This window comes from Coregonus lavaretus (assembly GCF_964263955.1).
Source record: "Coregonus lavaretus genome assembly, contig: HAP1_SCAFFOLD_282, whole genome shotgun sequence".
Classification (NCBI taxonomy): domain Eukaryota; kingdom Metazoa; phylum Chordata; class Actinopteri; order Salmoniformes; family Salmonidae; genus Coregonus; species Coregonus lavaretus.
The window spans coordinates 272,695-289,837 of NW_028162929.1; the positions used below are offsets into that span (position 1 = coordinate 272,695).

At 43.0% G+C, this 17,143-nt stretch overlaps 1 protein-coding gene across 1 annotated transcript in view; it reads left to right on the top strand.

Annotated features, from left to right (window-relative positions):
• The window catches only part of LOC311118679 (BTB/POZ domain-containing protein 3), a gene marked incomplete at its 3' end in the record, with an annotated part of 445,507 nt that overhangs the window by 175,370 nt on the left and 252,994 nt on the right, over window positions 1–17,143 (top strand). The gene's annotated exons all lie outside the window — the stretch shown is intronic.

Sequence of the window (17,143 nt, forward strand, 5' to 3'; positions counted from 1 at the left end):
TTAGACTGCTGCATTTAGGACTAATGCCTGGTTAGACTGCTGTATTTAGGACTAATGCCTGGTTAGACTGCTGCATTTAGGACTAATGCCTGGTTGGACTGCTGTATTTAGGACTAATGCCTGGTTAGACTGCTGTATTTAGGACTAATGCCTGGTTAGACTGCTGTATTTAGGACTAATTAAACATGTGGACTAATGCATGGTTAGACTGCTGCATTTAGGACTAATTAAACATGTGGACTAATGCCTGGTTAGACTGCTGCATTTAGGACTAATGCCTGGTTAGACTGCTGCATTTAGGACTAATGCCTGGTTAGACTGCTGCATTTAGGACTAATGCCTGGTTAGACTGCTGCATTTAGGACTAATGCCTAGTTAGACTGCTGTATTTAGGACTAATGCCTGGTTAGACTGCTGCATTTAGGACTAATGCCTGGTTAGACTGCTGTATTTAGGACTAATGCCTGGTTAGACTGCTGTATTTAGGACTAATGCCTGGTTAGACTGCTGTATTTAGGACTAATTAAACATGTGGACTAATGCATGGTTAGACTGCTGTATTTAGGACTAATTAAACATGTGGACTAATGCCTGGATAGACTGCTGTATTTAGGACTAATTTAACATGTGGACTAATGCATGGTTAGACTGCTGTATTTAGGACTAATGCATGGTTAGACTGCTGTATTTAGGACTAATTAAACATGTGGACTAATGCCTGGTTAGACTGCTGTATTTAGGACTAATTAAACATGTGGACTAATGCATGGTTAGACTGCTGTATTTAGGACTAATTAAACATGTGGACTAATGCATGGTTAGACTGCTGCATTTAGGACTAATTAAACATGTGGACTAATGCATGGTTAGACTGCTGTATTTAGGACTAATTAAACATGTGGACTAATGCATGGTTAGACTGCTGTATTTAGGACTAATTAAACATGTGGACTAATGCCTGGTTAGACTGCTGTATTTAGGACTAATTAAACATGTGGACTAATGCATGGTTAGACTGCTGCATTTAGGACTAATTAAACATGTGGACTAATGCATGGTTAGACTGCTGTATTTAGGACTAATTAAACACGTGGACTAATGCATGGTTAGACTGCTGCATTTAGGACTAATTAAACACGTGGACTAATGCCTGGTTAGACTGCCGTATTTAGGACTAATTAAACATGTGGACTAATGCATGGTTAGACTGCTGTATTTAGGACTAATTAAACATGTGAACTAATGCCTGGTTAGACTGCTGTATTTAGGACTAATTAAACATGTGGACTAATGCCTGGTTAGACTGCTGTATTTAGGACTAATGCATGGTTAGACTGCTGCATTTAGGACTAATTAAACATGTGGACTAATGCATGGTTAGACTGCTGTATTTAGGACTAATGCCTGGTTAGACTGCTGTATTTAGGACTAATGCATGGTTAGACTGCTGCATTTAGGACTAATTAAACATGTGGACTAATTCCTGGTTAGACTGCTGTATTTAGGACTAATTAAACATGTGGACTAATGCATGGTTAGACTGCTGCATTTAGGACTAATTAAACATGTGAACTAATGCATTGTTAGACTGCTGTATTTAGGACTAATTAAACATGTGGACTAATGCATGGTTAGACTGCTGTATTTAGGACTAATTAAACACGTGGACTAATGCATGGTTAGACTGCTGCATTTAGGACTAATTAAACATGTGGACTAATGTCTGGTTAGACTGCTGTATTTAGGACTAATTAAACATGTGGACTAATGCATGGTTAGACTAATGTATTTAGGACTAATTAAACACGTGGACTAATGCATGGTTAGACTGCTGTATTTAGGACTAATTAAACACGTGGACTAATGCATGGTTAGACTGCTGTATTTAGGACTAATGCATGGTTAGACTGCTGTATTTAGGACTAATTAAACATGTGGACTAATGCCTGGTTAGACTGCTGTATTTAGGACTAATTAAACATGTGGACTAATGCATGGTTAGACTGCTGTATTTAGGACTAATTAAACATGTGGACTAATGCCTGGTTAGACTGCTGTATTTAGGACTAATTAAACATGTGGACTAATGCCTGGTTAGACTGCTGTATTTAGGACTAATTGAACATGTGGACTAATGCATGGTTAGACTGCTGTATTTAGGACTAATTAAACATGTGGACTAATGCCTGGTTAGACTGCTGTATTTGGGACTAATTAAACATGTGGACTAATGCATGGTTAGACTGCTGTATTTAGGACTAATTAAACATGTGGACTAATGCCTGGTTAGACTGCTGTATTTAGGACTAATTAAACATGTGGACTAATGCCTGGTTAGACTGCTACATTTAGGACTAATTGAACATGTGGACTAATGCATGGTTAGACTGCTGTATTTAGGACTAATTAAACATGTGGACTAATGCATGGTTGGACTGCTGTATTTAGGACCAATTAAACATGTGGACTAATGCCTGGTTAGACTGCTGTATTTAGGACTAATTAAACATGTGGACTAATGCCTGGTTAGACTGCTGTATTTAGGACTAATTAAACATGTGGACTAATGCATGGTTAGACTGCTGTATTTAGGACCAATTAAAAATGTGAACTAATGCCTGGTTAGACTGCTGTATTTAGGACCAATTAAACATGTGGACTAATTTATGGTTAGACTGCTGTATTTAGGACTAATTAAACATGTGGACTAATGCATGGTTTGACTGCTGCATTTAGGACTAATTAAACACGTGGACTAATGCCTGGTTAGACTGCTGTATTTAGGACTAATTAAACATGTGGACTAATGCATGGTTAGACTGCTGTATTTAGGACTAATTAAACATGTGGACTAATGCCTGGTTAGACTGCTGCATTTAGGACTAATTAAACATGTGGACTAATGCCTGTTAGACTGCTGTATTTAGGACTAATTAAACATGTGGACTAATGCATGGTTAGACTGCTGTATTTAGGACTAATTAAACATGTGGACTAATGCCTGGTTAGACTGCTGTATTTAGGACTAATTAAACATGTGGACTAATGCATGGTTAGACTGCTGAATTTAGGACTAATTAAACATGTGGACTAATGCCTGGTTAGACTGCTGTATTTAGGACTAATTAAACATGTGGACTAATGCATGGTTAGACTGCTGTATTTAGGACCAATTAAACATGTGGACTAATGCCTGGTTAGACTGCTGTATTTAGGACCAATTAAACATGTGGACTAATGCATGGTTAGACTGCTGTATTTAGGACTAATTGAACATATGGATTAATGCCTGGTTAGACTGCTGTATTTAGGACTAATTGAACATGTGGACTAATGCATGGTTAGACTGCTGTATTTAGGACTAATTAAACATGTGGACTAATGCCTGGTTAGACTGCTGCATTTAGGACTAATTGAACATGTGGACTAATGCCTGGTTAGACTGCTGTATTTAGGACTAATTGAACATGCGGACTAATGCATGGTTAGACTGCTGTATTTAGGACTAATTAAACATGTGGACTAATGCCTGGTTAGACTGCTGCATTTAGGACTAATTAAACATGTGGACTAATGCATGGTTAGACTGCTGTATTTAGGACCAATTAAACATGTGGACTAATGCATGGTTAGACTGCTGTATTTAGGACTAATTAAACATGTGGACTAATGCATGGTTAGACTGCTGTATTTAGGACTAATTGAACATGTGGACTAATGCATGGTTAGACTGCTGTATTTAGGACTAATTAAACATGTGGACTAATGCCTGGTTAGACTGCTGTATTTAGGACTAATTGAACATGTGGACTAATGCATGGTTAGACTGCTGTATTTAGGACTAATTGAACATGTGGACTAATGCCTGGTTAGACTGCTGTATTTAGGGCTAATTGAACATGTGGACTAATGCCTGGTTAGACTGCTGTATTTAGGACTAATTGAACATGTGGACTAATGCATGGTTAGACTGCTGTATTTAGGACTAATTGAACATGTGGACTAATGCATGGTTAGACTGCTGTATTTAGGACTAATTAAACATGTGGACTAATGCATGGTTAGACTGCTGTATTTAGGACTAATTGAACATGTGGACTAATGCATGGTTAGACTGCTGTATTTAGGACTAATTAAACATGTGGACTAATGCATGGTTAGACTGCTGTATTTAGGACTAATTAAACATGTGGACTAATGCCTGGTTAGACTGCTGTATTTAGGACTAATTAAACATGTGGACTAATGCCTGGTTAGACTGCTGTATTTAGGACTAATTAAACATGTGGACTAATGCCTGGTTAGACTGGACGTTATTTTACATCTGACGTAAGTTTGCTGTTTGCTAACTACTCTGTATGTACAGGTGCTGCTATATATATATATATATTGGTCCCCGTTGCATTTTTCACAACTCATTCCCTATTCCTTCTACAATATGTTCAAAACAATAGCTAATTGGCCACCACAGCTTGTTATTGGATTTTCAACATTGCAGAACCAATTACATTTCCGTAAACTTAAGTTTACAATTTTAATTCAGAAAACAAAGACAAATGGAATGGACACAATTATTGCCACCCTGGCGCTAGCACCACACAGGGAGGGACACAGCCAAGGATAACTGCAAACAAAACACTAATTGTAGTCATCAATGAGCTTGCTGCACCTTTCCACTGACAATTTGACCCACCTTTCAGCAGCAAACTGCTCCAATTCTTCAATGTTTGAGGGGTGTCCTCCACCAACTGCTGTTTTCAGATCTCACCATAGGTTTTGGATGGGATTCAGATCTGGACTGATCTCCACTCCAGAACAGTCCAGCATCTCTTCTTAAACCTTCCTAGGTGGTTCTGGTGTGTCCTGCTGGAAGACCCACAACCTTCAATGGAGACCCAGTTTTTGGACACTGGGTTGAACATTTCACTCCAAAACACCTGATAATCTGCTGATTTCATAATGCCTTGCACATGTTCAAGGCCCCCAGTACAGAGGCAGCAAAGCCACCCTAACCCTAACCCTAACCCCAACCCTAAACCCTAAACCCTAACCCTAACCCTAACCCCCAGTACAGAGGCAGCAAAGCCACCCTAACCCTAACCCTAAACCCTAACCCTAACCCTAACCCCCTGTACAGAGGCAGCAAAGCCACCCTAACCCTAACCCTAACCCTAAACCCTAACCCTAACCCTAACCCCCAGTACAGAGGCAGCAAAGCCACCCTAACCCTAACCCTAACCCCAACCCTAAACCCTAAACCCTAACCCTAACCCTAACCCCCAGTACAGAGGCAGCAAAGCCACCCTAACCCTAACCCTAACCCCCAGTACAGAGGCAGCAAAGCCACCCTAACCCTAACCCTAACCCCAACCCCAACCCTAAACCCTAACCCTAACCCCCAGTACAGAGGCAGCAAAGCCACCCTAACCCTAACCCCAACCCCAACCCTAAACCCTAAACCCTAACCCTAACCCTAACCCCCAGTACAGAGGCAGCAAAGCCACCCTAACCCTAACCCTAACCCCAACCCCAACCCTAAACCCTAAACCCTAAACCCTACCCCTAACCCTACCCCCAACCCTACCCCTAACCCCAACCCTACCCCTAACCCTAACCCTACCCCTAACCCTACCCCTAACCCTAACCCTACCCCTAACCCCAACCCCAACCCTACAGCATTATCAGACACCCTACAGCATTATCAGACACCCTACAGCATTATCAGACACCCTACAGCATTATCAGACACCCTACAGCATTATCAGACACCCTACAGCATTATCAGACACCCTACAGCATTATCAGACATATTTTATTGTGTAGACACACTTATCCAGAGCGACTTACAGTTAGTGCATTCATCTTAATGGTCGTTCCGTGTCATTTTAGCAAGCCATGACACCCACCATCTCAGATTGTTCTGAAATATAATAAATATAATATATAAATATAATATAATATGCCATTTAGCAGACGCTTTTATCCAAAGCGACTTACAGTCATGCGTGCATACATTTTTTTTGTGTATGGGTGGTCCCGGGGATCGAACCCACTACCTTGGCGTTACAAGCGCCGTGCTCTACCAGCTGAGCTACAGAGGACCACGAAATCATTTTCTGTAGTTAGAAACAGACAAGATTAGCATTCCTGCGTCATTATTTTGTTGAAATATACAGTAATTTGATCTCTGAGAAATTAAGCTAATTGATTGCACCCAAATTGACCCTTCTAATTTATAGGATTCATATAATATTCAATAAATATAGTAGCTAAACAACCGATTTGGGCCAAACGTTTTTCGAACGATGAGTAAGACATGAGGAATTCAAAGAAATGGTCAAAAGCCACCCACGGACCCCCCCCCACCCCACGCCAATCCCTCCTCAACAACGAGTACATTGGTTCTCTACGTCTGACAAGCAGTATGACGCTGCGGCCCCCGTTCAGAGAAATTAGTCATTGAAGTTGTTCGTTTTAGGTCCCATCTTACATCCTGATAATACCAGGTTCTGACCACTAGATGGTGCTGTTCCTGCTATTAGGTTATACAAATAACTAAACCAGTTAAATGTCTTACCTGTGATGAAATGTTTTCCACACATCACACTACATGTAGCCTACTTGGACACCGGGTCCACACATTTCCCACTCTCCCACGCCAAATAGCCTGAAGCCACAGGGCTCTTCTCACAGGCTCCATTTCCCTAAGTGGGAGCATTACGAACCGTAGGTCGGGATTTTTGACCTGGTTACAACATAGCAGCTTTTCGGTATGTTTTGTTATTTTTGTATAACAAAAAAACAACAAGGTTGGCTCTTTATCAATGAGGTCAATGGGAAAGAATGTTTGTTTGTTTGTTTGTTGGTCGACTGGAATTCCTTATTATATTGACTCAGACTATTGGAATACAACAGAAGCCTATAAACCACAATCTAAGAAATATTATAAACAGGGTGGCTCGAGCCCTGAATGTTGATTTGACTGAAAGCCGTGGTATAATTTTTTATTTTACCTTTATTTAACTAGGCAAGTCAGTTAAGAACAAATTCTTATTTACAATGACGGCCTACACCGGCCAAACCCCGGACGACGCTGGGCCAATTGTGCGCCGCCCTATGGGACTCCCAATCACGGCCAGTTGTGATACAGCCCGGAATCGAACCAGGGGGTTCTGTAGTGACGCCTCAAGCACTGAGATGCAGTGCCTTAGACCGCTGCGCCACTCGGGACTGTATGACAAGGGTATGACCCAAAAAATATTTTTGCTGTTCTAATTATGTTGGTAACCACTGTGGCCTATCAGGCCTCTGCATGACCATCCCTGTTAGTGTGTGTGTGTGTGTGTGTGTGTGTGTGTGTGTGTGTGTGTGTGTGTGTGTGTGTGTGTGTGTGTGCTCTCATGCATGCTTCAGTGTTGCTTGCCTCGAAGCGAGCATAGAAGTGGTTTAGCTCGTCTGGTAGGCTTGTGTCACTGGGCAGCTCGCGGCTGTGCTTCCCTTTGTAGTCTGTAATAGTTTCTAATAGCAATAAGGCACCTCAGGGGTTTGTGATATATGGCTAATGGCTGTAGCACACCTTCCACGTCTTATTTTCCATAGAACGCATAGCCCCTCGTTGATTATCCCTTACTCATTCAACCCTCAGGAGGCTGAAAAGATTCGGCATGGGGCCATCAGATTCTCAAAAGGTTTTACAACTGCATCATTGAGATTATCTTGACTGGCTGCATCACCGCTTGGTATGGCAACTGCTTGGCATCCAACCACAAGGCGCTACAGAGGGTAGTGCGTACGGCCCAGTACATCACTGGGGCCAAGCTTCCTGCCATCCAGGACCTCTATACCAGGCGGTGTCAGAGGAAGGCCCTAAAAATTGTCAAAGATTCCAACCACCCTAGTCAGACTGTTCTCTCTGCAACCGCACGGCAAGCGGTACCGATGCACCAAGTCTGGAAACCAACAGGACCCTGAACAGCTTCTACCCACAATAGTAAATAGTTAGTCCGGGTAGCTATTTGGTTAACTATTTGACTATCTGCATTGACCCTTTTTGCACTAACTTTTTTGACACATCACATACACTGCTGCTACTGTTTATTATCTATCATCTTGTCACTTTATCCCTTCCTATATGTACATATCACAGGAGGCTGGTGGCCCCTTAATTGGGGAGGACGGGCTCACTCCATTCCAGACATTATTATGAGCTGTCCTCCCCTGAGCAGCCTTCTGTGGTATCCTGTATGTACATATCTACCTCAATTACCTCGTACCCCTGCATATCGACTCGGTACTGGTACCCTATGTACAGTGCCTTGCAAAATTATTCATCCCCCTTGGCATTTTTCCTATTTTGTTGCATTACAACCTGTAATTTAAATTGATTTTTATTTGGATTTCATGTAATGGACATACACAAAATAGTCCAAATTGGTGAAGTGAAAGGAAAAAAAGAACTAGTTTCATTTAAATTATACAAAATAAATAACGGAAAAGTGGTGCGTGCATATGTATTCACCCCCTTTACTATGAAGCCCCTAAATAAGATCTGGTGCAACCAATTACCTTCAGAAGTCACAGAATTAGTTAAAAGTTAAATAAATTAAATAGTATATTAATTAGTATTAATAGTTAAATAATAATTAGTTTAGTTAAATAAAGTCCCCCTGTGTGCAATCTAAGTGTCACATGATCTATACACACCTGTTCTGAAAGGCCCCAGAGTCTGCAACACCACTAAGCAAGGGGCACCAACAAGCAAGTGGCACCATGAAGACCAAGGAGCTCTCCAAACAGGTCAGGGACAATGTTGTGGAGAAGTACAGAAGTACTCTCTACCCCCTCTCTCTCTCTCTGTTGCTCTCCCTCTACCCCCTCTCTGTTGCATTCTCTCTCTAACTCCTCTCTTTCACTCTCTCTGTTGCTCTCCCTCTACCCCCTCTCTCTCTCTGTTTCTCTCCCTCTACCCCCTCTCTCTCTGTTGCTCTCCCTCTACCCCCTCTCTCTCTGTTGCTCTCCCTCTACCCCCTCTCTCTCTGTTGCTCTCCCTCTACCCCCTCTCTCTCTGTTGCTCTCCCTCTACCCCCTCTCTCTCTGTTGCTCTCCCTCTACCCCCTCTCTCTCTGTTGCTCTCCCTCTACCCCCTCTCTCTCTCTGTTGCTCTCCCTCTACCCCCTCTCTCTCTGTTGCTCTCCCTCTACCCCCTCTCTCTCTGTTGCTCTCCCTCTACCCCCTCTCTCTCTGTTGCTCTCCCTCTACCCCCTCTCTCTCTGTTGCTCTCCCTCTACCCCCTCTCTCTCTGTTGCTCTCCCTCTACCCCCTCTCTCTCTCTGTTGCACTCCCTCTCTCGTACATACTTTTGTTTCATTCAGTTGAATTTAGAAGCTCCTCTATTCCAGGGTTTCCCAAACTCAGTCCTGGTGCACGTTTTTTTTTTTTTTTTTTGCCCTAGCACTACACAGCTGATTCAAATAACAAGCTGTAAAACAAATCAGGGTCCTCTAACACATCGTTCAGTCATGTCTAACTTAACTACATATATTTATTTGGAAGCTGTGCATTGCTCATGCTGTCTGTCAGTGACCTCTGAGGTCTGCTGCTTTGTTTGGGAATGTTTAGAACATAGTAACACAGGAGAGAAATATAACGTAGGATCGGGATATCACTTAAAACTAGTCAATTCAAGCAAAATCAAATCAAATCAAATCAAATTGTATTGGTCACATGCGCCGAATACAACAGGTGCAGACATTACAGTGAAATGCTTACTTACAGCCCTTAACCAACAGTGCATTTATTTTAAAAAAATAAAACAACAACAAAAAAAGTGTTGAGAAAAAAAAGAGCAGAAGTAAAATAAAGTGACAGTAGGGAGGCTATATATACAGGGGGGTACCGTTGCAGAGTCAATGTGCGGGGGCACCGGCTAGTTGAGGTAGTTGAGGTAATATGTACATGTGGGTAGAGTTAAAGTGACTATGCATAAATACTTAACAGAGTAGCAGCAGCGTAAAAAGGATGGGGTGGGGGGGCAGTGCAAATAGTCCGGGTAGCCATGATTAGCTGTTCAGGAGTCTTATGGCTTGGGGGTAGAAGCTGTTGAGAAGTCTTTTGGACCTAGACTTGGCACTCCGGTACCGCTTGCCGTGCGGTAGCAGAGAGAACAGTCTATGACTAGGGTGGCTGGAGTCTTTGACAATTTTGAGGGCCTTCCTCTGACACCGCCTGGTATAGAGGTCCTGGATGGCAGGAAGCTTTGCCCCAGTGATGTACTGGGCCGTACGTACTACCCTCTGTAGTGCCTTGCGGTTGTAGGCCAAGCAGTTGCCATACCAGGTGGTGATGCAACCAGTCAGGATGCTCTCGATGGTGCAGCTGTAGAATTTTTTGAGGATCTGAGGACCCATGCCAAATCTTTTTAGTCTCCTGAGGGGGAATAGGCTTTGTCGTGCCCTCTTCACGACTGTCTTGGTGTGTTTGGACCATGATAGTTCGTTGGTGATGTGGACACCAAGGAACTTGAAGCTCTCAACCTGTTCCACTACAGCCCCATCGATGAGAATGGGGGCGTGCTCAGTCCTCTTTTTTTTCCTGTAGTCCACAATCATCTCCTTTGTCTTGGTCACGTTGAGGGAGAGGTTGTTGTCCTGGCACCACACGGCCAGATCTCTGACCTCCTCCCTATAGGCTGTCTCATCGTTGTCGGTGATCAGGCCTACCACTGTTGTGTTGTCGGCAAACTTAATGATGGTGTTGGAGTCGTGCCTGGCCATGCAGTCATGGGTGAACAGAGAGTACAGGAGGGGACTGAGCACGCACCCCTGAGGGGCCCCCGTGTTGAGGATCAGTGTGGCAGATGTGTTGTTACCTACCCTTACCACCTGGGGGCGGCCCGTCAGGAAGTCCAGGATCCAGTTGCATAGGGAGGTGTTTAGTCCCAGGATCCTTAGCTTAGTGATGAGCTTAGAGGGCACTATGGTGTTGAATGCTGAGCTGTAGTCAATGAATAGCATTCTCACGTAGGTGTTCCTCTTGTCCAGGTGGGAAAGGGCAGTGTGGAGTGCAATAGAGATTGCATCATCTGTGGATCTGTTGGGGCGGTATGCAAATTGGAGTGGGTCTAGGGTTTCTGGGATAATGCTGTTGATGTGAGCCATGACCAGCCTTTCAAAGCACTTCATGGCTACAGACGTCAGTGCTACGGGTCGGTAGTCATTTAGGCAGGTTATCTTAGAGTCCTTGGGCACGGGGACTATGGTGATCTGCTTGAAACATGTTGGTATTACAGACTCAGTCAGGGACATGTTTAAAATGTCAGTGAAGACACTTGCCAGTTGGTCAGCACATGCTCGGAGTACACGTCCTGGTAATCCGTCAGGCCCTGCGGCCTTGTAAATGTTGACCTGCTTAAAAGTCTTACTCACATCGGCTACGGAGAGCGTGATCACATAGTCATCCGGAACAGCTGGTGCTCTCATGCATGCTTCAGTGTTGCTTGCCTCGAAGCGAGCATAGAAGTGGTTTAGCTCGTCTGGTAGGCTTGTGTCACTGGGCAGCTCGCGGCTGTGCTTCCCTTTGTAGTCTGTAATAGTTTTCAAGCCCTGCCACATCCGACGAGCGTCAGAGCCAGTGTAGTACGATTCAATCTTAGTCCTGTATTGACTCTTTGCCTGTTTGATGGTTCGTCGGAGGTCATAGCGGGATTTCTTATAAGCGTCCGGGTTAGAGTCCCGTTCCTTGAAAGCGGCAGCTCTACCCTTTAGCTCAGTGCGGATGTTTCCTGTAATCCATGGCTTCTGGTTGGGGTATGTACGTACGGTCACTGTGGGGATGACATCATCGATGCACTTATTGATGAAGCCAGTGACTGATGTGGTGTACTCCTCAATGCTGTCTGAAGAATCCCGGAACATGTTCCAGTCTGTGCTAGCAAAACAGTCCTGTAGCTTAGCATCTGCGTCATCTGACCACTTTTTTATTAACCGAGTCACTGGTGCTTCCTGCTTTAGTTTTTGCTTATAAGCAGGAATCAGGAGGATAGAGTTATGGTCAGATTTGCCAAATGGAGGGCGAGGGAGAGCTTTGTATGCGTCTCTGTGTTTGGAGTAAAGGTGGTCTAGAGTTTTTTTCCCTCTGGTTGCACATTTAACATGCTGGTAGAAATTAGGTAGAACGGATTTAAGTTTCCCTGCATTAAAGTCCCCGGCCACTAGGAGCGCTGCATCTGGATGAGCGTTTTCCTGTTGATTAATGGCCTTGTACAACTCATTCAGTGCAATCTTAATGCCAGCATTGGTTTGTGGTGGTAAATAGACAGCTATGAAAAATATAGATGAAAACTCTCTTGGTAAATAGTGTGGTCTACAGCTTATCATAAGATACTCTACCTCAGGCGAGCAAAACCTTGAGACTTCCTTAGTATTTGATTTTGTGCACCAGCTGTTGTTTACAAATATACACAGACCGCCACCCCTTGTCTTACCGGAGTCAGCCGTTCTGTCCTGCCGATGTAGCGTATAGCCTGCTAGCTGAATGTTATCATTGTCGTCGTTCAGCCACGACTCGGTGAAACATAAGATATTACAGTTTTTAATGTCCCGTTGGTAGGATAACCGTAATCTTAAGTTGTCCACTTTATTTTCAAAAGATTGAACGTTGGCTAATAGGATTGATGGAAGAGGCAGTTTACTCGCTCGCCGTCGGATCCTTACAAGGCACCCCGATCTACGTCCACGATATCTCCGTCTCTTCCTCACGCAAATGACGGGGATTTGGGCCTTGTCGGGTGTCTGTATGATATCCTTCGCGGCCGCCTCGTTGAAGAAAAAATCTTCGTCCAATACGAGGTGAGTAATCGCTGTCCTGATATCCAGAAGCTCTTTTTGGTTATAAGAGACGATGGCAGAAACATTATGTACAAAATAAATTACAAATAACGCGGAAAAACACACATAATAGTACAATTGGTTTGAGGGCTGTAAAACGGCAGCCATCTTCTCCGGCGCTGTCTCAAGCAAAATCTTTAAGAAGAGTCTCTCTTTATAAAGTTCTAGTCATCGGTTTGTGTTCACAGGAAAGCTGATTGACCAAGTCAACACACACATACACTTCAGTCAACTCTTGTGATCAAAACTAAGGGTCTGGGTGGACCAAGAACAAACATATTTTTCTCATGTCGAAAGACTGACAGCTGTAAACACTGCCAAAGGTGATTCTAAGATGTATTGACTCAGGGGGTTGAATACTTATCTAGTGGAGATATATTAGTGTTTTTTTTTGTATTTTACCCCCTTTTTCTCCCCAATTTCGATCTTGTCTAATCGCTGCAACTCCCCAACGGGCTTGGGAGAGGTGAAGGTCGAGTCATGCGTCCTCTGAAACATGACCCGCCAAACCACGCTTCTTAACACCCTCCCGCTTAAACCGGAAGCCAGCTGCACCAATGTTTCGGAGGAAACACTGTTCAACTGACGACTGAAGTCAGCCTGCAGGTGCCCAGCTCACCACAAGGAGTCGCTAGAGCGCGATGAGCCAAGAAAAGCCCCCCCCCCCCCCCCCCTCCATATTCTTACAGGATCAGTGTTTTTTCTTCTTTTTTGTTCTGGGGATTAAATAGTTTTTTTCCCCCCTAATCAATCTACACACAATACCCCATAATGACAAAGCAAAAATAGGTTTTTAGAAATGCTAATATAAGTATTTCACGTATTCAGTACTTTTTATTTTTTTTATTTTTTTTCCAATTATTTTTCATCATTATTTTTATTTTATTATTTTTTTTGGTTTATTTTATTCTGGGGGAATGGATCAGCTTAATATTGCAGATAGATTGTATCTTCTATCAATGTAATTGTCTGCATCACTTCCAATCACCCATGTTTAAAAAATATATATATATACTCCCCTTTATTACTTTTCAACCCCACCATCCTTTCCCTACTTGGAGTAAACTAGTGAACAACAACGCCCAGGCCTCTAAGTAGGATCAGTGTTACAGCATGGACCATTACACCCTGGCTTTAAGCCCCAGTGGTTACAGTGTTACAGCATGGACCATTACACCCTGGCTTTAAGCCCCAGTGGTTACAGTGTTACAGCATGGACCATTACACCCTGGCTTTAAGCCCCAGTGTTTACAGTGTTACAGCATGGACCATTACACCCTGGCTTTAAGCCCCAGTGGTTACAGTGTTACAGCATGGACCATTACACCCTGGCTTTAAGCCCCAGTGTTTACAGTGTTACAGCATGGACCATTACACCCTGGCTTTAAGCCCCAGTGTTTACAGTGTTACAGCATGGACCATTACACCCTGGCTTTAAGCCCCAGTGTTTACAGTGTTACAGCATGGACCATTACACCCTGGCTTTAAGCCCCAGTGGTTACAGTGTTACAGCATGGACCATTACACCCTGGCTTTAAGCCCCACAGTGGTTACAGTGTTACAGCATGGACCATTACACCCTGGCTTTAAGCCCCAGTGTTTACAGTGTTACAGCATGGACCATTACACCCTGGCTTTAAGCCCCAGTGTTTACAGTGTTACAGCATGGACCATTACACCCTGGCTTTAAGCCCCAGTGGTTACAGTGTTACAGCATGGACCATTACACCCTGGCTTTAAGCCCCAGTGGTTACAGTGTGAGTGACTGTGTGTTGTGTTAACACAGCAGTGACTGCAGTGAAACCCAGTGTATAGGGGAACGGCTGGGTTGGACCAAGCTGCTTACAGCAAACAAAGTATGGAGTTCAGTTTCTCCCCAAGTAACTCGCTCTACAACCGTCCATGGAATGAGTCCGTGTGTGTGTTCAGCCAAAGTCCTGCAAGGGTTCAGAGAGGACATACAGTACGCCTATTTTGGTATTCAAAATGGACCCTAAACTACTTCATTGTTCATCAATGTTACAGCACTTCATTAGTATTCTCCAGTCAGTCATGTAAAAGGCAGTCACTAAACATGAAGAACACCTTCTCTTTACCCATGACAGACTGACCGGGTGAATCCAGGTGAAAGCTATGATCTCTTATTGATGTCACTTGTTAAATCCACTTAAAATCAGTGTAGATATTAGGAAGGTGCTCCTAATGTTTGGTATACTCAGTGTAGATATTAGGAAGGTGCTCCTAATGTTTGGTATACTCGGTGTAGATATTAGGAAGGTGCTCCTAATGTTTGGGATACTCAGTGTAGATATTAGGAAGGTGCTCCTAATGTTTGGTATACTCAGTGTAGATATTAGGAAGGTGCTCCTAATGTTTGGTATACTCAGTGTAGATATTAGGAAGGTGCTCCTAATGTTTGGGATACTCAGTGTAGATATTAGGAAGGTGCTCCTAATGTTTGGTATACTCAGTGTAGATATTAGGAAGGTGCTCCTAATGTTTGGTATACTCAGTGTAGATATTAGGAAGGTGCTCCTAATGTTTGGTATACTCAGTGTAGATATTAGGAAGGTGCTCCTAATGTTTGGGATACTCAGTGTAGATATTAGGAAGGTGCTCCTAATGTTTGGTATAAGTGTAGATATTAGGAAGGTGCTCCTAATGTTTGGTATACTCAGTGTAGATATTAGGAAGGTGCTCCTAATGTTTGGTATACTCAGTGTAGATATTAGGAAGGTGCTCCTAATGTTTGGTATACTCAGTGTAGATATTAGGAAAGTGCTCCTAATGTTTGGTATACTCAGTGTAGATATTAGGAAGGTGCTCCTAATGTTTGGTATACTCAGTGTAAATATTAGGAAGGTGCTCCTAATGTTTGGTATACTCAGTGTAGATATTAGGAAGGTGCTCCTAATGTTTGGTATACTCAGTGTGGATATTAGGAAGGTGCTCCTAATGTTTGGTATACTCAGTGTAGATATTAGGAAGGTGCTCCTAATGTTTGGTATACTCAGTGTAGATATTAGGAAGGTGCTCCTAATGTTTGGTATACTCAGTGTAGATATTAGGAAGGTGCTCCTAATGTTTGGTATACTCAGTGTGGATATTAGGAAGGTGCTCCTAATGTTTGGTATACTCAGTGTAGATATTAGGAAGGTGCTCCTAATGTTTGGGATACTCAGTATGTTGTTTATGTGATGGAAAATACACACACAGTTCATCTTCCCGTTGGGGTAGAACAAAAACAAGTGCAGACTAGACTGAACCTGACACGTTGAAGTATTTATCATCTGTCTAAATTCCTTCCTGCCTGTGTGTGTTAATCAAACGACCATTACCCCCCATACTGAGAGAATCCATGGCAGCCAACACTAACCAAACCTAGCAATTAGCACGCTAAAGGTTACTGCGTTCCAAATTACACACTATTCCCTACATATTGCACTAGTAAAAATCGAATCAAACGTTACTTGTCACATGCGCTGAATGCAACCTTACTGTGAAATGCTTACCATGCAATAAATAGGGAATAGTGTGGAATAGTGTGCCATTTGGATCACAGTAACCTTTAGCGTGCTAATTGCTAGGTTTGGTTTAGTGTCGGCTCAGGTGATGCATTCTCTGAATACTACCTACCTTCACACAACTCACTCAGACCGCGTGTGGCAACAGCTAGCACCTAAAGGCTTCGTACAGAACGAGAAGCCAAGACGTCCAGGTTATTTCTGTGCAAAGATCTGTTGGGATCGAATTGTATGTCGGATTGGTAAATGTATTATGTTATTAAGGGAAACATTCTGGTTTGCTGTAGAGACAGCATTACTTTTACTGGAACTTAAACAGCTTGTTGTGGAATCTTAACTGCGGTATTTTAACTAATTTATGTTAGTGAAAGATAGTCCTCTTCAGCATCAGATTCAGCCATCAGTATGTTATCATCAATGCGAGCTCAGAAGCACATGGAAGATATGCTGAAAAAAATGCATTATGTATTTAGGGGTAAAATGACAAAGAACCACTGCAACCACCTCAGTGAAGGACCTATCAGTGAAGGACCTATCAGTGAAGAACCTATCAGTGAAGAACCTATCAGTGAAGAACCTATCAGTGAAGGACCTATCAGTGAAGAACCTATCAGTGAAGGACCTATCAGTGAAGGACCTATCAGTGAAGGACCTATCAGTGAAGAACCTATCAGTGAAGAACCTATCAGTGAAGGACCTATCAGTGAAGAACCTATCAGTGAAGAACCTATCAGT